The sequence below is a fragment of the Acomys russatus genome, chromosome 14 (genome assembly GCF_903995435.1).
Source record: "Acomys russatus chromosome 14, mAcoRus1.1, whole genome shotgun sequence".
NCBI lineage: Eukaryota > Metazoa > Chordata > Mammalia > Rodentia > Muridae > Acomys > Acomys russatus.
The window spans coordinates 5407065-5431948 of record NC_067150.1 but is presented as its reverse complement, the minus strand read 5'-3'; the positions used below and the strand labels follow the sequence as shown (position 1 = coordinate 5431948).

At 42.2% G+C, this 24884-nt stretch overlaps 1 protein-coding gene across 1 annotated transcript in view; it reads left to right on the top strand.

The window, feature by feature from the left end:
• Positions 1-24884, top strand: part of Arhgap42 (Rho GTPase activating protein 42) — a 237266-nt gene that overhangs the window by 147460 nt on the left and 64922 nt on the right. The window lies entirely within an intron of this gene.

Genomic DNA, 24884 nt, shown 5'->3' with positions numbered 1-24884 from the left:
ATGTGGTCCACAAAGAATGAAATATTTACTCTCTGGCCCTTTCCTGAAACACACACACACACACACACACACACACACACACACACACACACACACACACACACATCTTAAAATAAATCTCAGTTTTCATTTCAGTAATGCATCCAGATTTAATACTCGTTTGGTGATTTGGCATCTTTATTTTTCTATTCTGTGTTGCTATAACAAAATACCGGAGGCTGTCTGGCAGCCTAGTTTATGATTCTGGTGTCTGGAAGGTTTCAGAGAGATCCTGCTGGTGGCCTCAGGGTGCCTGCTGGCTTCATCCCAACATGGCAGATTAGCAGAAGGGATGCAGACACGCAGAGAAGGAAACCTGTAAGAAGAAGGAAGATGGAGAGATTGAGGAGGTGGCACACACGATTGTAACCTTCTGCCTTCCTGACAAAGTGCACAGAACAGAGTTGTACGTAGCCCAGGCTGGTCTAAAACTCACTATGTAGCCAAGGATGACCTTGAACTACTGATCTTTCTGCCTCTACCTCTGAAGTGCTAGTGTTGCTAGCATGCCCAGTTTGTGCATTTCTGAGAAGTTAACCCAGGACATCCTTCATGCTGGGGAAACACTCTACCCTCTAAGCTACGTTCTAGTCCCATTAATTACCTTCAAAAACCCGATCCCCTCCCACCTTTTAAATGCTCTCCCCTCTCTAAACTCCACCACAATGGAGCCAAGCTTTCCATGCAAGTTCCTATGAGCAACATGCCCCATACTTAAACCACAACAGTTTTATGCTTGGAAACCACAACAATTTCTAAAAAGGTAGACTTGGGCGTTAATTTGTACATTGGTAGTTATAACTCATATTTACAACACAAACGCCAAATTTTCTTATCTATCTTATATTTATTTTCATGAACTCCTTTCTTCTGAAACAAACTTCCAATTGTCTGTTCATAAGTGTACTTTGGCACACAGACCATTTAGAAGAGAAAGATGAAGAACTACTTGTCTTGAAATAACTCAAGCTAAAACCACTCCATGTTGCACCACTCAGACTCCTATCTGAATTACCAAATACGGTGGACAACCATCTCCCCAGTGCTATGGAATTTAGGTTTAAAAAAAAGTGATAGTTCTTTTCATAGATTTAAGGGATACAATGTAGGTTTAAATGCTGTTTTTGCTCACTACTTTTCTATACAGAAACAGTTAAAAGTGGAAAAATATTTCTTTGGAATTGAGCAACTGAATGGATTCTTTGTTAGAAAAATTGGAATTTGTGGAGATGTGTGCATAGACTCATCAGTGGAAAATGAGCAAAGCTTGCTGCTGGCAAGTACAGTGATTCTGACAGTGGGTTAGTTTGAGTCTGCTCTTCACTGCTGTGCTCTGGGACCGGGCTCTGCCTCCTCCACTTCTCCATTCAGCCAGGAGAGGCCTGAAGACAAGCTGAGTGCTCTCAGGAGACATGCCTTCCCCTTCGGCCTGGGAGCTTCCTGATTTACTGACTCTGTGTAGGAGCCATGAGGGTGACCTCTGAGGACACTAGAAACCCAGTGAGAAGTAGGGTGAGCTCACTGTACAAAGATTCCGGGCTTTGAAAACAATTGCCTTATTTGGTAAATATAGCTAACTGGTTTCCCTGGTGATGCTGGCAAGCTTGTTGTGGAAATACATTGGTCTTTAAACCATTCCTTTTGTACTTTAAAAAAATCCATTGGAAGTAGAATGTTAGGTAGTATTTGCTCAATTTTTCTTGGTATATGATGGACATGGATGAAATCAGACAAGTAAGAAAACGAATCTGAGAGCTAAAATGCAAATTCATCTACATGTTACCATTTTCCTGACTGTCTTTCATGGTGTCTGAGGTCACCTGACCAAAGGGGAGCGTGAGGTGTAATTGATGTCCTTTAGAACAGGTCTGGTTTGGGAAAACAATTGCTTGTGGCTCTCTGCACCTCTGCTGTGCACTGGGAGCATGGGAGGGAACCTGTTATTAGATTTCCTTTAATTACCCAGTCAAGTTTTACTAACATTTTCGTTTCCTGTTGACTGTGTCTTGGGTCTGAGCTTGGAGAGATTTGATTGTTCAAGAGGAGAAAAAAACAGTTTGGCAACAAATATGTGTTGGATTGAATGTGGGCTCTGCCAGGTGTGAACTGTGTGATTTGAACGTAAAGGTGATTATGACTTTTCCTGAGGTTATGGCAATCAACTTGCATGAAAGCTGCTGGTGGCTTTATAGCGCATGAATCTTCCTCCATTCCTTCTTTCCCAGCAGGGGCCTCACTCTCAGCTCTCTCCTTTTGCCTCAGATCTATTAGGACTCACTTGTGTCCCAGCCTCAACGATCAATTCTCCCTGTAACTCAGCGTGCAAAGTCTGGTCCAGGGCTGACAGGATGGCTTGGTTGGCAAAGTGGTTGTTGTGTGAGCAAAAGGCCCTCCCTAAGTGTGCTCCTTAGCATCCATGTACAGAGAGTTGGGTGGTGGAGTGTCGCTGCTGGGTTGGCAGAGGTAGGGAACCCTCGGCTTCTCTCATGGCTGGCTATATTCCTTGTCAAGCTCTGGGTCTACATGAGGTGATACAAAATAAAAATTAAGGTGATAGAGCCTGAGGAATAGCACTCTGCTTTCCACAGACAGTGACATACACTGTCTTTCTTTCCCTTACCCACACGCGCGTGCGCGCGCGCACACACACACACACACACACACACACACATCACATCACAATCAAAAACAAACAAAATCCCCCAACAAAACCTGAGTGTGATCCTGGGGCTTGCATTGTCACCTCTGACATTACCAGAGGAGTTTTGGGGTCCTGCCTCAAACTAGTCAATCCCTTGTCCAAAATTTAAAGCATGTCCTGGTCTATTCAAATGCATGGTGGGGTCCAAGCCCCACTGTGAGTGGTGTTCTCTTCTCTGATGAGGAGTGAGGCTCTCTCTGTGCAGGGCTTCCTCTCTGGATGGCCAGCGAGGTGACAGAACTGTTGATGGATACGTCTCCCAGTTTTATTTATCTGCCCATCAGTTCCATGCAGATGACAACTTCTAGCTGGTCCCACTTATCTGCCCTGGCAAGCTGTGCTAAACATCAGAGAAGGACTTTCCTTCTTGCTCTAAGTTATTTATTTGCTCATTTGATTTTTGTCTCTTTTGGTCTGGTTGGTGCTCATACCTGTGCCTGTGGGCATCCTCCTGGGACAGCAGATGGCAGCCTTTCTGTCTGCCTAGTTGCCACCCCATATCCAGATCTGTGGTCAGCCTCCCAACCTTTACCACTTGTGTTGGACTTTGATGCAGTGGGCTAACCTCCTACCTGTTCTCTCCGTTCTTGTCTTGTCTCAACTGCATGGAAATTCGTGATGCACACAGACACACACATGCACACTCCCACCCACAAACACATCCACGCACACCAGTACACCCACACAGACAGACAGACACTCATAGACACCCCACCCACACAGACAAACAGGCACAGACAGACAGACAGACAGACAGACAGACAGACACACACACACACACACACACACACACACACACACACACACCTTAGGTTCCTGCCTGGTTTGAGTTCCTCTGTGCTTGCTATGCTCTCCCACGGTCTCTTGTCTCCTCCATCATTTTACCATTTTTTCTTTGCTCTTATGGTTTTCAGATGAGAAAGTCATTAGGCAAGAGAGTAAAGTCTGAACGAAAACTTGGATTCAGAGAGCCAGCTTGTATTTTAGCCTGGGATCTGGAGGTCTTTGATGTAACTGGACACTTGTCCCTGTCCACACACTATCTCCAACATGAGTCACCATTTTTTATTTTACTTGTCTGACTTAGTTGCTCCACTCGGGTTATTCATTCAGAAATGCCCAGTATTTTGTACAGAGCAGTATGGTATTGGTGCCGGCATAACTCATGTCTGCTTCCTCATTAAAATTAAAATTCTAAGGACGATAGCCTTGGATGCTTAATTGGGGCCTGCATGGATATCCAATACCTTCCTTTCTCTCTCTCTCTCTCTCTCTCTCTCTCTCTCTCTCTCTCTCTCTCTCTCTCTCTCTCTCTCTCTCTCTCTCTCTCTCTCCCTCTCTCCCTCTCTCCCTCTCTCTCTCTCTCTCTGTGAAATGTTGGTGATTGAAAACAGGCCTTGAGCATGCCAGGCAAATACTCTAGCACTTAGCCGCATCCCCAGCTGGGAACTCATAGAGGAGTAAAGCGACAGTTTTAGTATCTGGGGTTACAAGGAGTAACAGCGTTCTCTGTGGCCCCTTGTGGAGGGCTTGCTTGCACAACCACAGAGGTGGGCGTGGTTGTCAGAATGCAGTATCATTTGAGAGGACAGTATCTAGGGTGTGTTACGGTGTCTAGACTGCACTGAACCATTTAATGCTTGTTGTTTAACAGTTGGTACCTGGAGTTCAGTTTATGGATAACACCCAAGGGAGGCATTATATTACTTGCCTTTCCTTTTGCTGTGACCAAAAATACCTAACAGGAGGCCAGTTAAGGGAGGAAGGGCTTGCTTTGGCTCATGGTCTGAGGGTACAGTCTGGGGCAGGGAAGGTGTGGCTGGTTCTTGGCTGTGACAGTAAGCTCACGAGGCCACGTGCTTCTCTAGGAAGTAGAGAAATGTTGGTTATTTGCTCACATTCTCTGTTTCCTCATTTTATTCATTCTAGGATGCCAACCCAGAGGTCGCAGCTACCCACACACAGGACAGGTGTTCCCTGGCCCAGTTAAACCTCTCCGAAATGTCTTTTCACATACATGCAAAAGTGTGGTTTACAAATAAATGCCTTTGGCACTTCTAACCCAGTCAAGCTGCCAACCAACACTGATCATAGCAGGCACAATTAGAATATGTTAGAGTGTGTCAGCACTCCTGAGCTATCTGCTTTGTTTTCCTTGAGAGAGTGGTCTGAGGCTCACTGGTTTGTTCAGGCTGGCTGGCCACTGGGTCCCAGTGATCTCCCAGTCTCTGCCTCCTCAGCTCTCAGGTCACATGCATGAGACACCACTGCTTTTCAAAGTAGATCCTGATGGTTTGACGTCAAGTATGTGAGTGCAAGCAGCCTAGCCTGCTTGCTTTCAATTTTGCTTTAGCATAAGCCATATTGGTCCTTCCACCTGAAATACCTCATCAAAACTGAACTAAGGTTTTCACTGTAGTGGTTTGGTTTGATTTCGGTTGTTTTGTTTTATTTTTTGTTTTTCTCCTTTCCCCCTTTAATGTCACATTTATTTTCTGAGGGCCTGCCTTTAGTAGCTAGGAAAGTTAGGAATTCATCTCCATAAACAAGTCTAGAAAATGAATAAAATATTTTTAAATGTTGAAAGGATCCATTTAGTGTTAGCTAGCAAGTTGGTACAAAAATATTCGCCGAGAGTCAGAGTGACATCCCTTGGTGGTGAAGTCACAGACTGAAGATGTCACTGGTGAGGCATAGCGGAGCTCTAGCACTTTGCCCACAGTCTATTTCAGGCCATCTCCCGCTGCACACTTACCTCTAAATTTGCGCATTCCAGTGTGACTTTTCCATAGTGAAATTTATGGCCCCTATTTCAAAATATTTCCAAAGTCTCTGTGGGCACTCTCCCCCAAAGAATAACAGTTGACTCAGAGCGACTTTGGGATTCAGATGAAATGTGAAGTGTTCCTTGTTGCTTTGTGTTTTGGGGGGTGGGACCTCACAAATATGTCTGAATTCTGCCTCAGTCCCCACGTCAGACAAGACTACAAAAAGCAATGAATAAATGACACACAAGTGAAGCTGGATATAGTGGCAGAAGCCTGTGATCCCAGAGTGTGTGTGTGTGTGTGTGTGTGTGTGTGTGTGTGTGTGTGTGTGTGTGTGTAGTCTTGGAGGGTAGGAATCAAGCTTTGATGCAATCTGGCTTTGCACCAAATTCCTGTCTCAAACAAACAAGCAAGCAAGCAAACAAACAAACAAAGACACTGCAGAAGGATCAGGGCCTGGGTGGCCATGTAACCCTGCAAAGAGGAGTTTTTACTATAATACTTCATTAAGTTTCTCAGAGTCCCATGCATGCTTGTGACATGGTTTGGTCACAGTCATCTGTCCCTCTAACGCCTCACAGATCCACTTCTTACTCCCGACTTCTCCCAACTTTGTATTCACGTCTTAAAATTCGTTAGCTAATTGTGTTTGGAATCTAGGGAGTCCAGATTCTGCTACCCATATATTCCCGGGGTATGGTCTACTAAAGCTTGAAACTCAGAAGCTACACCCTTAGAGAAAACCGTGTCCTCCCCGAGGAAGTCACCACATGTCAATAGCTTCTCAACCAGCAGTGGACTCATGAACCTCCAACCCCTGGAAAATTCATATGCTTGATTTTGTGCAGGCAGCCACAGCCGCTGTAGCTCTTCCAATTCAGCAAAACGCTGACATCTGGCTCTTCTGAGATGACCCATGAATCTTTGGGCACAGGGGTGTAATATAGATGCCTCATTTGTGGCGTAGGACTCTATAGGCACGTGTGCTCTGTATTTGGTCAGTTGGAAGATGCTTTAGTACCTTGCATTAGTAGCTTTGCCAGTTCAAAGCTGTCCTGTGCTCTCTGCTTCCTGGTTATCGACCATGAGCCTGCTGTACTTGGAGGGCTTGAGCTTGCTCACTGACAGCCTGCATACTGTCAGCTGGTCCAGGCTGCTCCGGCAGCATCCAAAGATAGTCCAGATTGGCCACAGCTAGAGGAGGCTGTGCTTATGAATTCTGGGATTGGCTTGCAGATTTTCTTAGACTCCAAAGCTTTGGTGCCACTGTTCCTCCTATGAGACAAACGTGAGGGGAGGACACAGCTCAGCAGTCATGCGCCCTTGACACCGTAGAACTGAGCACATTGAACCTTTAGGTGCATATTAGAAAGCTGTTCAGATGTAGAAGGAGCAAAGTGTTCTGGTTTCAGGTTAATCTTCTACGGAATCTTATGGGATTTTTTCATATGGACCACTTTCTTAGGTTATTTATAAGGACTTGCCACATGGCTTTCAAAAATGTGCAGAGACAAGCTGACATGATGGCCCAGCCAAGATTGGCCAGTAAGATGCCTTGCTGCTAAAGTCCAATGCCATTAAGACTGACAACCTAAATTTAATCCCAGGCTCCACCAATTCCTGAAAATAGTGGTGTATTCAGATTTCACTTATCCTGGAATCAGTTTAAGTCCATTTCATTGTGTGGCCTGGGATATCTGAGGTTGTTTTCTTTCATTTTTGAAAGTCTTCCATTTAGATTTCAGCAAGTTGTTGCATTTGTTTGCATATATATACCTACTTGAAGTTGGTTTCTAAACTTTTTTTTTTATAACATTAACTTTCCCCTAAATTTGTTTAACATGTTTTGTTGTTGATTAGCATATATAATTGCTTTGGCCAATTAAAAAACACAATGGATTATTGAGAACTATAATTGCCAGGTTAAACAGTTTCATTGCAACTACAAAGGTTAGTAATAAAATTGCGTAAATTAGTCTAATATGACTGGAACCAAAGCAAAGTTATAAATTTACATGGAGTTCAAGCTGCAAAATGAAAAACCTTTTGAAATTCCAACAAAGAGAACTAAACGCATGTTCTTGGAAAATGTCAGTGTGACACACTCATCTATGCACAGCGCCCCAGCTGTTCCCATTGTGCTAAGTCAGAGGCAACAGGAATTGAATTTCTGTGCCCTTTCCAGCAAGTGCACCTGTGATACATATTGTGACACTTAAAGTCCTAGAAGCAACATTTTAAAAGACTTGTTCTTATGTAACCTTGGGTAAGTCAATATAGAAGGTTTTATTGTTGTTGTTGTTTTAAATAATTTATTTATTTACTTTACATCCTAGTTGTAGCCCCCTCCCTCCTCTCCTCCTAGTCCCATCCTCCCTCCCCCATAACCCCTTCCCTATTCCTTAGAAAAGGGGAGCCCCCTTACTCACCCACCCCAGCTCATCTACTTACATCAGGACTGAGTTCGTTCTCATCCCCTGTGGCCTGGCAAGACAGTATTATCAGGGGAAAGTAACCAAAAAACAGGCAACAGAATCTACATCAGAGATAGCCCTCACTGCCCTTACTAGTGGACCCACATGAAGTCTGAGATGCCCATCAACTACATCTGTTTGGATTTTGAAAGTAAAAGACACAAAACATCCAAGAAATAAAGGACACCATGAAAAGACAAAACCTGAGGATAATAAGCTAGAAGATTTTTTAAAAAGATTTTGTTTTTTAAATTACTTGTTTGTATGTTCCCGAGAATGAGCACATGCGTACAGTACTCTCGGAGGCCAGGAGAGGGCATCGCTTCCCTCTGGAGCTGGGACAAAAGGTTTCTGTGAGCTGTGGAGAGAGCTGCCGTCCTCAGCAGGAGCAGCAGCCACTGCCCTTAACCATTGAGCCACCTCTCCAACCCAGGCACTGAAGAATTTTGATGATGTCAAGTGACATTTGTGATGTGTCAGGTCTTGTGAAATATAAAATGTACATTGTAAGTCATTCCTTTTTTTAAATCTTTTCTTTCAAAAGAAGCATTTCTTTTATTTATTTGAATAAAACAAAACAAACAAACAACAAAAGAAAACCCAGACATCATGTAAGGAAAAGATTTCCTTCAGAATCTGTTCAGAGGGAGAAGTTCCCCAAGAAGCCAGTGCATCCTGTGTGGGGAATCTGGAGCGATGCCTACCTTCACAGGGCTGGTCTAAGCGACCTCCTCACAGCTGCCTCACGCCGTGAGATTCTGTGACTGTTTAATGTTGGAACCGTTTAGTTATTGTAAAATCTCCCCTTTCTTTTTTTTTTTTTTTTTTTTTTTTTTTTTTTTTTTTTTGGTTTTTCGAGACAGGGTTTCTCTGAAATCTCCCTTTCTATTATCCCTTGGTTTGGAAGATATCTTTGTATCTGTACCATTTTCCCTGAACAGAAGCGCGTCTGCACCACTGCTTTGCAAAGGGCACATTAGTGTGCATGACAGGTGAAGGCTAATAAAAGCGGGATGGAGCAGCGCCTTTGCCTAGCTAGCCCCCCTGAGGACAGGTTATCATGACTGCAAATATTTGTAAGGAGGAATCCATCATTTCCTTGGGAAGAAATCAAATGTAGACTGTTGTTGAATTAGGTTTAGGCCTGTTTACAATCTTTCATGTAAAAGTCTTCGCTTTGTGGGTCATTTAAAAGAAAAATATTAGCTGTATGTTAGAAGATCCAAGCAGGAGCACCATTCATTAACAAACTGCCCCACATCAGAGGCTCTTCACACCTTCTGCACAAAGTTACCGGTGTCTGCTAAGAGTAAAGCACTTTTCCTGGCTATTTGTCTTCTCTGTTGACAAATTTGACAGAAAGCTCTCGCATTTTTGTTTGTTTGTTTGTTTGCTTTTTTAGAGAAGGCCTATAGCCCAGGCTGGTCTCCAGTGACCTGGAACTTTTTAACTTCCCGCTTCCAACTTCTGGGTGGGGCTTACAGACCTGTGCCACCTTGCCCACTTGATGTGGCGGGAGAGACTGAACCCAAGACTTCCTCCATGCTGAAGGTCCCCTCACCCTCTCTCTGGACCCTTGAGCAGTGGAGGTGCTTATGGTGGCTCATGGACACTCTTCCCTGTGGGAAGGATTGTAAGCTTTGTCACAGGTGAAAGCAGTCTTGGCAGGTTTTGCCCTTGGACACACCATGGATACTCCCTGAGATTAACCTTGAGATAGACTGGGTGGAGCCATCCTGGGCCTGGAATTCAGGAAGCAAACCAGGGGACTCCACCTGGACTATTGTGTTTCTAATTGACCCTCGAAGGGAGGAGAAGACCTCCCCTTGCCCCTTGCACAGGAGAGACAGGCAGAGAGAACAGGAGGAGCAGCAGGTTCAGACTGAGCTTGAGTGCAAGTGGATTGGGAAAAGGATCAGCGGACAGGCCAGACCAGCGCACAGGCCAGAGACACCTAAGGACCAACCCGTGGAATGGATACTGGAAGGTTCACTCTTGTTTCCCTTTAACCTTTTTTCCCTTTTGTGTAAGCTAGTTGGGTTGTATAATAAAGTTTAATCGTTAAGAAACAGAGCCAACGCTTCCCCATTGCATCTCGTCAGTATTTATAAATCTTTCTTACAATTTTCATCTAAAACGAATTAACTCCTCTTATCTCCAGTGTCTGGTTTCTGTTGTTGTTTGTTTGCATTTCTCAAATGAGATTACACTATTTTTCTGGTTTTTTTTTTTTTTTTTTTTTTTTAATCTCAGAAATCCCTGAAGGATTTAAAGGACAGTGTTAATTTACCAATTGACCCATTCATCTGACCACCTTGTAAGCGACTCTTGACTTGTGACTTGTGAACTGTAGAGACAGAGCACAAAACATGGCACCGGAAGAGTGGGATAGGGGCTTGGAAACCAAGTGAGGCTTTGAGATGGAGGACAGCTGTGTATGTGCCTATGTTTACATATATGTTCTCTCTCTTTCCAGCTCTAAAATTCTTCAGTTCTTTGCTCATATTTTAAAAAGAAAATTACTGTTTATTTTATGGTGGGTAAAATGGTATTGTTTTTTGCTGGGCATGGAAGCACACGCCTTTAATCCTAGCACTCAAGAGGCAGAGGCTGGTGCATCACTGTGAGTTCAAAGCCAGCCTCGCTCGTCTACAAAGCGAGTCCAGGACAGGCAAGGCTATACATAGAAAGCCTGTCTCAAAAAAACCAAACCAAACCAAACAAAACAAAAAGGTATTGGTTTTTTTAAAAAGAGACCAATTTCTCATATTTATCCTAAAAGTGGCTTAAATTATTTATTTCAGATAACTTGGTGTTTAGACTCAGAAAAGCAAGTAGTTCTAATTTTCTTCATAGAAGATAATATTCTTTCTTTCTTTTTTTTTGGTTTTTTGAGACAGGGTTTCTCTGTGTAGCCTTGGCCATCATGGACTCGCTTTGTAGACCAGGCTGGCCTCGAACTCACAGCGATTCGCCTGCCTCTGCCTCCCGAGTGCTGGGATTAAAGGCGTGCGCCACCATGCCCGGCTTGAAGATAATATTCTTTATAGAAGTGGGATTTGATATGGTTCTTATGAATTGTGATTCACCACTGACAAAAGGACACCTTCTCCATGGTGGGTGGGGAGGGCTGGAACATCGAGGTGGTTCTTGGGGCCAGAGAGGTGACTCTACAATTAAGAATACACACTGCTCTTACAGATGATCCAAGCTCCATTTGAGTTGCTCAGAACCACCTATTGCCTCATGTGTTGGGATCCGATGCCCTCTTCTGACCTCCATAGGGACTGCAGTCAAGTGTACACACTCCCACAATGCACCGTTAAAGACTATAAAAGTAAACATTAAACAAATATATGGTGGAAGTGGTGTGGGTTCATCGTTGCCTGTAAAAACACAGTAGACTCAACAGTACTTCGATGTGCTTTCTCATACCCCCTGCAGAAGCTCCTCTCTCTGTTAAAGCTTTCTGATGCTTGTGGCATAGTGTGTGGTGCATCTGATCTTTATTCACCATATTCTGTACTTCAAGATACTTGAAACAACATAAGTCTTTATCTCGTGTGACCATATGTTCAGCAAATACTTATGAGGCACTGAGGTGAACAAGACAGCGGTAGCCAATCCTGCTATCACAATTGAGGGACATGAGGTTGATGGACATGGCTCCCATCTCCTGGGCCACAAAACAATTCTTCCACCAATATATAATGGCCAATAAAACTGCTTTTCTGACTTGGTGCTGTTTTTTTGCTGGTGTTTGCTTGTTTGTTTTTCTGGGCTGGGCATTAAATATGTGCCTGGAGAGTGTTCTTTCACTGGCTAAATCCTCAGCCCCAGCTCTTTTCTTTTCAAAAGCTAGGTGTTCATGATGGTAAGGAATTCCTCTCTGGGGGAAGAATGACAGAGCGGCGAGGGGTTTCCCTATTGTCTGTGGTCTCCATGCCCTGGCATTACATCTTTATCATCTGTCACTCAGGTGATTTTCTGGGACCTGATTCTTAACTCTTTTTTTTTCCCTGTTTCCAAGACATAACTGTTCTTCTAGGACAGAAACCGTACTCACACAGTGTGGGGCACAGTCTGATTTCCACACAGACAAAAAACCTACACTTGCTTGTTTTTATTTTGTTTTCTAACTAACAATGTTTCACCATTGTTTTGTGCTCTCTTTTACTTTGTGTGAACATCACCAATTCAAAGGTCTCCTGAATTGGTCCTTTGTCCCTATTTTATTCCTTTAATTCAGTTCAGTTAATTGCTTGCCTGTACCTTCTTTCTCAGATCATTTCTTCATCTTACTGCACTTAAACTAGATGTGATCTAAGCGTTCTTCAACCCTCCCCTCCTCCCAGTAGAAGTGTCTAATGCTGTGAACATGATACACAGGGTGTAGGACATAAGAAAATTCTGGATTCATAGAACAGGCATAACCTGCCCACCCAGATATCATCTAAGTTGTCCTAAGTGGCCCTGATTTCTTAATGTTTGATGGCCCCAAGCTGATTTATTTTAATGTTCATATGTTGTGTGTTACACTGTGGCTCATCTCCGCCCCCCTATACCAGATGTCAAGTGCTTCAGGTGCAGGGATTGTATCTTGTTCTTGACAATATCCTCAGAGTTGTCAGTTCTCATAGTCCAGAAATAAATAAATCAAATCTGTGGTTTTGTTTTTCTTGGGGTGGGGGATTAAAGTCACCCCTTTTGTGTCATTTCTTGAGAAGAGCCACAAGTTGCGATCATCTGTCTACCTGCAAGGCGAGCCTTGCACTTCATGCCCTCTGTGCCTTCCATTGTGCTCCTAGCACCATCAAGGAACGGCAAGTGGGTTGTGGGTGGGAGGCTGCCGCTGGAGAGAAGCCCATCATCCAGAAACCAACACTTGTTGGTGACTCTTGATGTGAACGGCCACTGTGAAATTCTGTGTCCCAATCAATTAGTTGTGTTGTACTGACACATTCTAAGAGGGCGCAGTGCACTCTCATCTCCAGGGCTCAGCATAAAATGGATGCTTCAGGCTTTTGTTTACAGAAGATTATCAAAAGGAAGCCATTCTTGCAAATACAACTGGAACTGATTATGCACAATGTCTGCTGAGAATTAAGAGAAGAGGAATGTAGCTTTCACGATGAAAATCCCATAGATAGTTCTAGACAAGTCTTAAAGGAAAATGCCAAGCTTCTCTTTGGTGACAGTGAGTCCTAAATACATTAGCTGTTAAATGCTGTCTGCTCTTTAAGATAGACTGGGCTGCCATAGGAGCATGACTAACTGGAGGAAGATTTCCCGACTGTGCCTGTTAATTAGCTCTTGTCCAGCGTAATCTGGTATGCTAAAGTGGTTTAACAGGCCTTCCTGATGACTAACATAAACATCTCTCCTTTGGTCATTTCCCTTGTGTTTCCCTCTGTGGAGATGGAGAACATGTGGTCTCCATGTGACACTTCAGTTTGGTGTGCAGCTAAATGAATTTGTAAGTTGTTTCCTGTACCCTGGCTTTCGCTCCACAGTCTATTATATGTTCTTCAGAGTGTGTGTGAAATGGGAGTTCTTAACCAGTGCTACACTTTTGAGATGTATTTAGGAGTGTGCATATGTGCATGTTTGTGCACCTACATATATATGTGCATGTGTATGTGTGTGTACATGTGTAACTATGTAGCTGAGAGTATGTGCTCATGTATGCAGTGTGTGTGCATTTGTATGTGTCTTTGGGAGATTGAATTGGGACCTTTGAGTCTTAGCATCTTTTTATGTAACTTGGTTTCAGTTGGATGCTCCTAGTCTGGGATGAAGTTGGACTTCATCATACAGAGAGAAATGTTCAGCACAGATGGATATAAATCCTGCTCTTACCCCTAAAACAAACACTGGATTTTCTGATATTTTCACCTGTGAGTTAATTAGAATAAAGTGATTTTTGTTGGAAAATAAAATGAACTTTCTAATTATCAAGGATTGTTAATATTCATGATAGATAAAACTGGATGAAGATTCCCACTAAAAAAGTTTATTATTATTATTATTATTATTATTATTATTATTATTATTATTATCATCATTATCATTATTATCATCACTACTACTACTACTATTACTGGAGTTGACACAGCATGCAATGCATATGGAGGTGAGACAGTTTGTGAGATTATTTTCTTTCTACCATGTGAGTCCTAGGACTGAACTCAGGTCATAAACTTTGCCGCCAGCATCTTTACTCATGCAGCCACGTTGTCTAACCCTTTTTATGTAGCCACAGCGAACAACCAAATGGCTCTCAGTATAATTAAGGTGAGAGAATAAATCTTAAAAATTACAATCAGTTGACGAAAATGACAAGTCATCACCATATTCAATGTGATTAACTAGAGGAGAGGTTTCAAGTATTATTTTAATATACAATTATACTTCCTTCAAGGAGACTAATTTCTTGTGGAAATTAAAGTCCTCCAACAATCAATTTAAATTTGTGAAAATTGCCAAACCTAAAGGTCGATTTGTATTGATTAGTGTCTTGGCAGTTGGGAAAAAAAGAGTTAGAAAGCTAATAATTAATTTTGATTTTTTTTGTCTATAAAATTAAGCATCTTCAAGTTATGTCTGCTCATTATAAGTGCTAGAGTCACAACTCAACAACCTCCCCATTATCGCAGTCAAGTGGCAGGCACAGTCGAAGGGAGTGTGTGTTCTGCCTCCCTCCTATGTTGTTTATTTTTACCACTAAGTTGTTTGAGGTCCCAGATGTGATCAGAGATCACTGTTAAAAACCATTTGCTTGCCGGGCGTGGTGGCGCACGCCTTTAATCCCAGCACTCGGGAGGCAGAGGCAGGCGGATTGCTGTGAGTTCGAGGCCAGCCTGGTCTACAAAGCGAGTCCAGGACAGCCAAGGCTAACACAGAGAGACCCTGTCTCGAAAAACCAAAAAAAAAAAAAAAGAATTGGTAAGTTATCCCAAATAAAACAAAGTGTACAGTGCCTTGAGTGTGTGGGACCAGACGGGCAGATAAGGAGGCTGAAACCCTATGTGACTGACGTTCTCATAAATCTATGGGGAAGAGACCTCTTACAGCAATGGGGTACTCAGATTACTATTCCTGCAAATACCGAGATAAACAAGGTTGAAACTATGGGTGAATTGGCACGCGCTTCTGGGGAAGAGATTCATGTAAGTGATCAGGGGCGACCACAAGCTATGCCCATTGTCCTACCTCAGAACTCTTCAGGTTTAGAGTGTCAAAATTTATAAGAGGGGCCACTGCTGTGATACCAACCGCCTTGCCCCTAAAATGGATTTCAAACAGACCTGTATGGCAGGAGCAGTGGCCCTTAACAAAAAAAAAAGTTACAGGCACTTCACAGTTTAATGAAAGAACAGCTGGAGGCTCAACACATCGAAGAATCTTCCAGTTCCTGGAATTCCCCTGGGTTTGTAGTAAGAAAGAAATCAGGTGGATAAAAAATGATAACAGATTTGAGGGCCATAAACAAGGTGATTCAACCCATGAGTTCACTTCAACCTGGAATTCCTTTGCCTTCCTTGCTACCTAGGTCTTGACATATAATTACAATTGATTTAAAAGATTGTTTTTTCACCATACCTCTACATGAAAAGGACAGGGAAAGGTTTGCTTTCTCAGTACCTACTCTGAACAGTAATTCTCCAATAAAGAGATATCATTAGAAGGTACTTCCACAGGGAATGTTGAATAGCCCAACTTTATGCCAGTATTTTGTGCAACAACCTTTAAAAATAATTCGTAAGCAGTTTCCTCAACCTATCATATACCATTACATGGATGATATTCTGCTAGCTGATTCTGATCCTAGTAGTGTAGAAAAAATGTTTCAGAAAGCACAAAAAATTCTACCATGCTGGGGATTACAGATTGCTGGAAAAAAAAATACAAAGAGGAGATTCAATTACCTATTTAGTCTATAAAATAACTGAACAAAAAAATTTGACCACAAAAGGTACAGATCCATAGAGATCAATTGCAAACTCTTAATGACTTTCAAAGATTATTGAGAGATATTAACTGGTTAAGGCCTACAATCGGGTTAGCTACCTATAAGTTAAGTAACTTGTTTCAAACATTACAAGGGAATTTGGATTTAAACAGTCCTAGGTGTCTAACCGCTGAGACAGAAAAGGAGTTAATTCTGGTAAAACAAAAACTTCAAAAGGCATATGTGGATAAAATTGATCCTGAACTTGGTTACATTCTAGTTATTTTGCCTTCAAAATATTCTCTTACTGGGCTTCTCATGCAAAGGGAAGACAGGGTCATAAAATGGATATTCCTGACAAATAAACAAAGCAAAAAATTCAAAACATACATAGAGAAAATTTCTGAATTGATTACAAAGGGAAGAATAAGGTTGTGCCAACTGTCAGGGATGGATCCGGCGGAAATTGTAGTGCCTCTTACTGATTCTGAGATTATGTCATTATGGGTAATTAATAAAGATTGGCAAAAAGCTTGTAGTAACTATTTGGGAGACATTAACAATAGATACCAAAAAAACAAACGTATACAGTTTATAAAAAGAACTAATTGGATCCTTCGAAGTATTGTAAAGAGGTCACCAATCTCAGGGGCACCCACCTTTTCCACTGATACAAATAAATCAGGTATGGCTGGTTATAAGTCTAAGAAAATGACCAAGGTGATTAGAAGCCCATTTACATCAGTTCAAAAATCAGAATTATGTACAATCCTTATGGTATTGTTAGATTTTCCTGAATCTCTTAATATAATTACTGACTCTCAGTATGCTAAAAGTGTTGTTTTGCATATAAAAATTGCTAAATTTACTCCTGATAACACAAAATTGACTACCTTATTTATAGAACTACAACAGGTCATCAAAAACAAAAATTACCCCTTGTATATTACTCATATTCGATCCCATGCAGGTTTACACATTGACACAAGAAAATAAAGAGATAGACAAATTATTGATAGGTAATGTATTCAAAGCCTCAAAATTTCATAAAAAACATCATGTCAATGGTAAGGGGTTAAAGAAAAGATTTTCTATCACTTGACAACAAGCCAGAGAAATAATTAATAAGTGTCCTACATGTTCCTTGTATAGTCAACTACCATTACCTGCTGGAATTAACCCTAGAGGTAAAAAAAAAAAAAAAAAATTGGCAGATGGATATGTTTCATTTTACAAAACTTGAAAAAATGGGGTATGTACATCATACCATTGATACATATCCAGGTTTTCAATGGGCAACTGCATTAAGTTCTGAAAGGGCTGACAGTGTGGTTACTCATTTGCTAGAAATAATGACACTTATGAGAATACCTACACAAATTAAGACTGACAATGCTCCTACATGTGTGTCCCTTAAGATAAAAAACTTCTTTATATATTATAATATAAAACATGTTACTGGTATACCTCACAACCCCACCAGACAAGCAGTTGTGAAAAGAGATAATCGTACCTTAAAAAAAAATACTTATTAAACAAAAGAGAAGGGTAAAGACACCCAGAGACCGATTAAATAATGCTTTGTTGACTCTAAATTTTCTTAATGTAAATAATGAAGGAACGTCAGCTGCGGAGAGACATTGGGTGATAGAAAAAACTGAAAAGTTAGGACAACCAATATTCTACAAGGACTTGTCAAGTATGAAATAAAAACCTACAGTAGTTTTAAGATGGAGTCATAGATATACGTATGTTTCCATAGGGAATGAAAAAATATGGCTACCAACTAAACTTATAAAGATTAGATCTGACCATATAACAAGTAAATATTTTTTTTTTCTTTTTTTGGTTTTTCGAGACAAGGTTTCTCTGTGTAGCCTTGGCCATCTTGGACTCACTTTGTAGACCAGGCTGGCCTCGAACTCACAGCGATCCGCCTGCCTCTGCCTCCCGAGTGCTGGGATTAAAGGCGTGCGCCAACAAATAAATCTTAAGAGCTACCTGGTTCTTAACAACTTGACATTGTGTCTTACAGTTTAGAGAACTGATGCCCTCTTCTGTCCTGTTGGTGTATATGCAGGTAGAGCCCTGTACAAAAAACAAGACAATGCTGAAGACAAAACAGACAACATGAGTGATTTAACCCCAAAAACATGCCTCTGGCACCTCGAACAAGGTGCCTCAACTGATGTTTCCTTAAAAAATTATATATGTACTAACATATCTGTACTAATGATTTCAAAAGTCTGCTTACTTTCAGAACAAAAAACAAGACAATTATAAAGATCAAACTTCTGCCTCTGGCACTACTGCTTCTTCCAAAAATTACATACATATTAACAATAAATTGGCTAGCCTAAAGGATCGATCCCAAAAAGACTGAAGGAAAACAGCTAGCTTTTCCAGCGCTTGGCCAATATATTATTTTTCTAGGGTACCCAAAAAATATCTTTCTCCTAAACAACATAAAGTAATTTTGAGAACACGACGCCCCCATTCCCAGTAGGTGGGATGGGTGTTTTTGATGGTTTACCAATGCTCATTTTTGCCTAACGGGGTTAGTTACAATTAATAAAAGTTCGTTTGGGGATTTCTTTCTTCTATCTTTCTTTCTCTCTTACTTTCTATCCCTTTTAATATTTAAAAAAAAGGGGGGGGAGAGAAGATACAGGTTTTCAAAATAAAAAGTAGATTATTGCATCTACTAACTTCAAAAATCCTACATTGGTATTATAAATTGATAAAATTTTAAGACTTTTGATTGATAAAAATTTAAGACTTCAACTTTTGCTTCACATTGATAAGAACTTAAATTGTATATTGTCATTCATTTTTGCCTTATGTATTGTATGTTATATGTTGACAAAATATTATATATTGTATGTTAAAAACTTAAGTTCATTTTGTTCAATGTTTATTTAATGTATTATTCATGTACCATTAATGTCTTATGAAAAACTGTTCAAAAAGATCGGAGATAAAAGTTGGTACTTAGTTACGTAAAAATCCTACAAAATACTAACTTACTTTGTCATAAAACAGGTTTGTTTAATTCCTTATATATGTCTTCAAAAAAAATAGATTGATAACTATAAAAATAGATAGAGTTGGTCTTCAAACTCTTCAGAGATCCACAAAATATGGCATTTAACAATGAGGGCTTTTCTGACAGAGAGACATCAGCTCCTGGCTGCTTCTCCATTTACATCATTAAAGATGGGGGCTTCAAGAGACACGGGTGACAAAAAGGTCACTAGATGAAAAACTGCTCTTATCTGTACTGCTGATGACAGGCTGACTGCCTGCAATGATCAACAGTGATGCTGAAAAGTTGACTGTCCAGCTTTAAAGAGACTAGATGGACCAGACCGTCGGATTTCCTGCTTCAAAAAACAGTTTGTTGGATGTTTTGGGCCTATAAGGCTAAAGACTGACTGCCCCAATGAAGGAGAGAATCCGGTGACTGTCCAGGCAGTCTGCTCTCTCTGTCCTATGCATTTTGGAAGTTGCCCGCCAGCACTTCCTTTATTAGATAGATTTTCCTTCTTGGGTCTCTGATGGGATTAAAGACTAAATAGCCACAGTGTTACTAAAAGCTTTAGTTTAAAAATTAAAAACACATTTATAGATTGATAATTACAATTTCTCATTAAAAAAAAAAAAGACTCTCTTTAGTAAGATAGTGAAATAGTTTCTCTCAGGTTAACAAGTATAAAAAAGACTTGGTTATGTACTTGATACCTGATGATTATGTATATATGTATATGTGTATATATAGTTCTTAATTTTTTTAAAAAAAGAGATGTGTAAAAAAGATTAAACTTTGTCACAGGTGGAAACAGTCTTGGGGGGCTTTACTCTTGGGACACCCCATAAATACCTTGTGACAGACTGAGTGGAGCCATCCTGGGCCTGAAATTCAAAAAACAGACCTGAGAACCCCTCCTGGGCTATTGTTTTTCTAATAAACCCTCAAGGGAAGAAAAGGACCACCCTTCCCACGTGACTCAGACAGGTAGAAAAAAAAACCCAACAGGTTCAGCCCGGGCTTGAGCACGTGGGGAACAGTGAACAGGCCGAACCAGCATGCAGGCCAAAGAGACACCTAAGGACCCGTCCCCTAAAACAGATCTTTTTTCCCTTCTTGTGTAAGCTAGTTGGGTTATATAATAAAGTTTAATTGTTAAAAAACAAAACCAACATACCTGTGTGTCCTGCTACAATTCAGAGTTTGTGTTACTGTGAATTGGGGTCGGGGGGGCATCAAAAGAGGTTTTGATAAAGCCAGTTTAAAGAAGGAGGGGTGATTATATGAGTGGGTACTTAGGGGTGGGCAGTTCCCAGAACTGCAGTGTGCTCAGTCCCTGACTCTGTCTCTCTCTTGTTTCCTTTAAATATTGCAGCTTAGCAGCTCCACTGTTCCTGTTGGCGCTGCTGATGTCAGGTTTCAATGGGGCTGTGCCACCCGCTGAGTGTAGCAGGCCTGGTTCCATTTCCAGGGAAATGCAGGCTTACTTGTTAGGTGCGAATCCAGTTGACATGCTGTTTCTGGCCTGTGTTGGCTCTGTTTCTTAACGATTAAACTTTATTATACAACCCAACAAGCTTACGCAAAAGGGAAAAAAAAGGTTAAAGGGAAACAAGAGTCAACCTTCCGGTATCCGTTCCACGGGATGGGTCCCTAGGTGTCTCTGGCCTGCGTGCTGGTCCAGCCTGTTCGCTGATCCTTTTCCCAATCCACCTGCTCTCAAATCGGGTCTGAACCTGCTGCTCCTCCCTCCTCTCCGCCTGCCTGTCTGTCACGTGTGACGGGCGGTCTCCGGACCGCCTCCCATTGAGGGTCGATTGGAAACACAATAGACCGCCCCCCATTGAGGGTCGATTGGAAACACAATAGTCCAGGTGGAGTCCCTAGGTCTCCTTCCTGAATTCCAGGCCCAGGACTGCTCTACCCAGTCTATCTCAAGGTTAATCTCAGGGAGTATCCATGGTGTGTCCAAGGGCAAAACCTGCCAAGACTGCTTTCACCTGTGGCAAAGCTTACAATCCCTCCCACAGGCCTGTGATGGGAAAGCATACTGACTGGCTCTGGGGAAGCCTGGAAAGAAGCTGAAGGGCATCCTTCTCCTTCTGCTGAAGTCCTGTGATGACAACTTCCTGCAGACAGCCTGTGCTTCTCAGGGTTGCCTTCATTTACCCCGTAGGTCTGGTTCCCTGAGGAACCCCGGCCTCTGGATCTCTCCTCTTGTCCCCTCCCTATGTCCCTTCTCTGAGCTTTGGGTGAGGGGCTTAACATTCACTGGCCCCTCTTGTCCTTTAGACTTTCGATAGACACCACGCTGGGTTCTCCGCAGCTGCAGGAGGGCCACTGTGACCATCTGAATGGCAGTAGGCTTCCTGGCCCTAAAGACAAAGCTTGATTAATAAGAAAAAATTAGATGCTTGAGTTCCCTCCCTTGCTGCTCACCAAGGTATAGTGGCTTCCTGAGGTGTGAATGGAGACATTGTGTGAGCACCAGCTACTACTCCTCCTGCAGAGGCTACTTTGGTCATGACCTTTTTTACTGGCTATCCTTCCCGTGTTCACATCTATCGTGTTGCCTAAGGACTGCATTACACACACACATACACACACCCCACATGTAAAGATGCACACATATATGTATATACATGCACATGCAAACACATGCATCTGCACATATACACAGGCACATGTATGTAACACACACACACAGCTTTAGCAGAAACTTTTCCTCAACCACTGTTTCAAAGAGACTTTATGAAAATCATCCTTAGAATTAAAACACTATAAAATTTAACTTCTACCTGCTTTTCCTTGTCCCTGGGGACTGTAGAATAGTCTCCTGAGTTCCAATCACAAACAGTTCCTGTCCTAAGCATACTAGTTAACCTTTGTCAGGCTATTTTATTGCTCCAGGCCTATCCATTTCAGTGGTCTGCAAAGCAAAGGGAAAATTAAATGCTTAGTGTGGAGGAAAAAAAGTTTGGGCAACTTTAATTAGGACATCTCGGAACTCAAGTCACCTAGAGTTATTTTCCAAATATCCTGTCTGGAATGCAGAGTTACATAACCATAGTTTTATTTATAACTTTGTGTCAGAGCCCATCAGATTATCCCCCATTCACACCGTCTCCCTCCTGGTGCCTGGCCCAAGGAGACCAGACTGAGGCAGGAGACAGATACTCCTACTCCCTCTGCAGCGCATATATGTATATATGTGTGCAATTTTTACATGTAGGGTGTGTGTGTGTGTGTGTTTGGTGTGTGGTGTGTATGTGTGTGATGTGTGTGGTGTGTATGTGTGTGGTGTGTATGTGTGGTGTGTGTGTTTGTATATGTGTATATGTGTAGTGTGTATGTGTGTGTATGTGTTTGTGTGTGGTGTGTGTTTGTGTGGTGTGTGTGTGGTGTGTATGTGTGGTGTGTGTGTTTGTATGTGTGTATATGTGTAGTGTGTATGTGTGTGTATGTGTTTGTGTGTGGTGTGTGTTTGTGTGGTGTGTGCGTGTGGTGTGTATGTGTGGTGTGTGTGTTTGTGTGTGGTGTGTGTGTATGTGTGGTGTGCATGTGTGTGTATGTGCATGTATATGTGTGGTGTGTATGTGTGTGTTTGTGTGTGTGTGTATGTGTGTGTTTGTGTGGTGTGTGTGTGTGTGTGTGTGTGTGTGTGTGTGTGTGTGTAGCTTGGCCTTTGGGACCACACAGGCTCTATGTTGATTACCCATGGTAGTCCTGATGACACTTGTCTTTATTCCAATGACTCTGATAATATCATCCCTCAAATTGAGGATTTGGTGTGTTTATCTCTTAGGTAGGCAAATTGTTTTTCACTCACTCTAAGGAAGATTTGTTCCTTCTTAATTCTCATAGTCTTGGTCACCTCAGAGTATAGGTACCAGGTATAAGATAACACGGCAAAGAGGCCAAAATTAGGTGAGGAGGTGGCAAACTGGCTACAGAATTTGCCACGTAAGTGTAAGTAATGGAGCTCAGAGCTATGAAAACCAAGCAGATGTCAGGTGGCCACACGAACCCACAGTAATTCCAGTCCTGGAATGGCAGAGAGTGGGGATCCTCAGAGCAAGCTGACTAGCCAGACTAGACGTACTGATGATCTTGGGGCTAAAGTGAGAGACACTACTTCAATAAATAAAAGTCATCCAAAGTCAATCTCTGGCCTCCACACATGTGTATGCTCACATGCACTATATATACTGCAGGTGGCCATTAGCCCTGCCTTAATTATGCCCATGTGCTGATGTCAATCACAGTGGTGATTATCTAAGCACAAGCCTAGGGCCTGGGGAGAGGGCTCAGTGGTTAGGAGCACTTCTTGCTCTTGCAGTTCCCAGCACCCACATGACACCTCATAGCCTTCTATAACTCCATTTCCAGGGCATCTGACTCCTCTTTTGGACTCTGTGGACACCAGGCATGCATGTGGCATGCAGACATACATGCAAGGAAAACACCCCCCACACACAAAAATAAATAAATAAATTTTAAAAAACAATAAAACAAAGCCAGCCCCCGTATTTGCAGGTAGAGCTGCCTGTTGCCCTTTTTCACATCACCATCCCCAGTGCTAAGGTGACATCCCCCAGCACGTGGCCCCTGAGTATGGAGACGATGGCTACAGGAAAGTGATGGCATAAGCAGTTGCAAGGGAGATTTTATGGTGGCCCGAGTGGAGTGGCAATTGCAGCATCGAAATAATTTTAAGAATTAATCCTAAATGTGCATTCTGTTTGTAAGAGACATTTAAAAGAATTTATTCCCTTCCTTGACTTTTGAACTGTAACTGAAAGATTTCTAATACTGCTATTTAGGTGGGTCTTTGTTGTAGTAGTCTTCTATAAAAACTAGTGTAACCAGTATGCAGGCTAGCTTTGGAGCTGAGCCCTTCACTGCTGTTACCCAGGCTACGAAATGACTTCTGGGCTGGCGTGGGATGCAGTAGGAGACTGTCTCAAACCCCATCCTTACCCAACCCTACAAAATGAGGAAACATGACTAAGTATCATTTTAAAAGTTCTATTTGAATTTTCTAAATGTAGTGGGGTCTGTTTGTCTTAATCGCTTTTCTATTGCTGTGACAAGACACCATGACCAAGGCAAGTTAGAGAAGAAAGAGTTTAACTGGGGCTGACGGTTTCATAGGGTAAGCTCACAGCCATCACGGTGGCGAGTACGGCCGCAGGCACAGATGAGAGCTCACATCTTGGTCTATAAGTCAGACATGCAGAAAAGCACTGGGAATGACTCACGTCTTTTGAAACCTCACAGCTTACGCTCCGTTGACACGCCTCCTCCAACAAGCCCACACCTCCTAATCCTTCCCAAACAGTTCAGTCACGGGGGGGGGGGGGGGGGCAGGGGACGGGACGGGGGGGGGGGGGGGACCAAGGATTAACTATATGAGTCTATGAGGCCTGTACTCATCCAAACCACCATACTCTTCTTTAAAGTACCCTCTTGTAGCCAGAAGACTTTGAGTTACCCTCCTTCAGCAGTAGTGTATGTTAATTACATACATACATACATACATACATATGTATACATATATGGTATGTCTAAAGTTTTTTGTAATGAATAATTATTCTGACAGTGAAGTTGCCACTTTAGTTTGCGTTGTTATGACTCCCTGCGCTGGGCTCACTCTGTAAAGTGCGGGTATAGCCCAGCCTCAGCAGCTCAGCCGTTGTCGATCTCTGCAGAGCGCATGCTCTTTGCTTGCCATCCTTGCTAACGCAGCGTTCTTAGCAGCTGTGTGGACTCAGGACTGAATTGACACTGTGGACTGCTTTATATACAACGTATATAAATGTCCTTGATCGCTGTGTCTGTCTTTTTGTGGGATTCCATGCACACCCATCTGGCCTGACCAAGATGCTAAACAGTTTCCAGCTTATATAGTATTTCATTTATG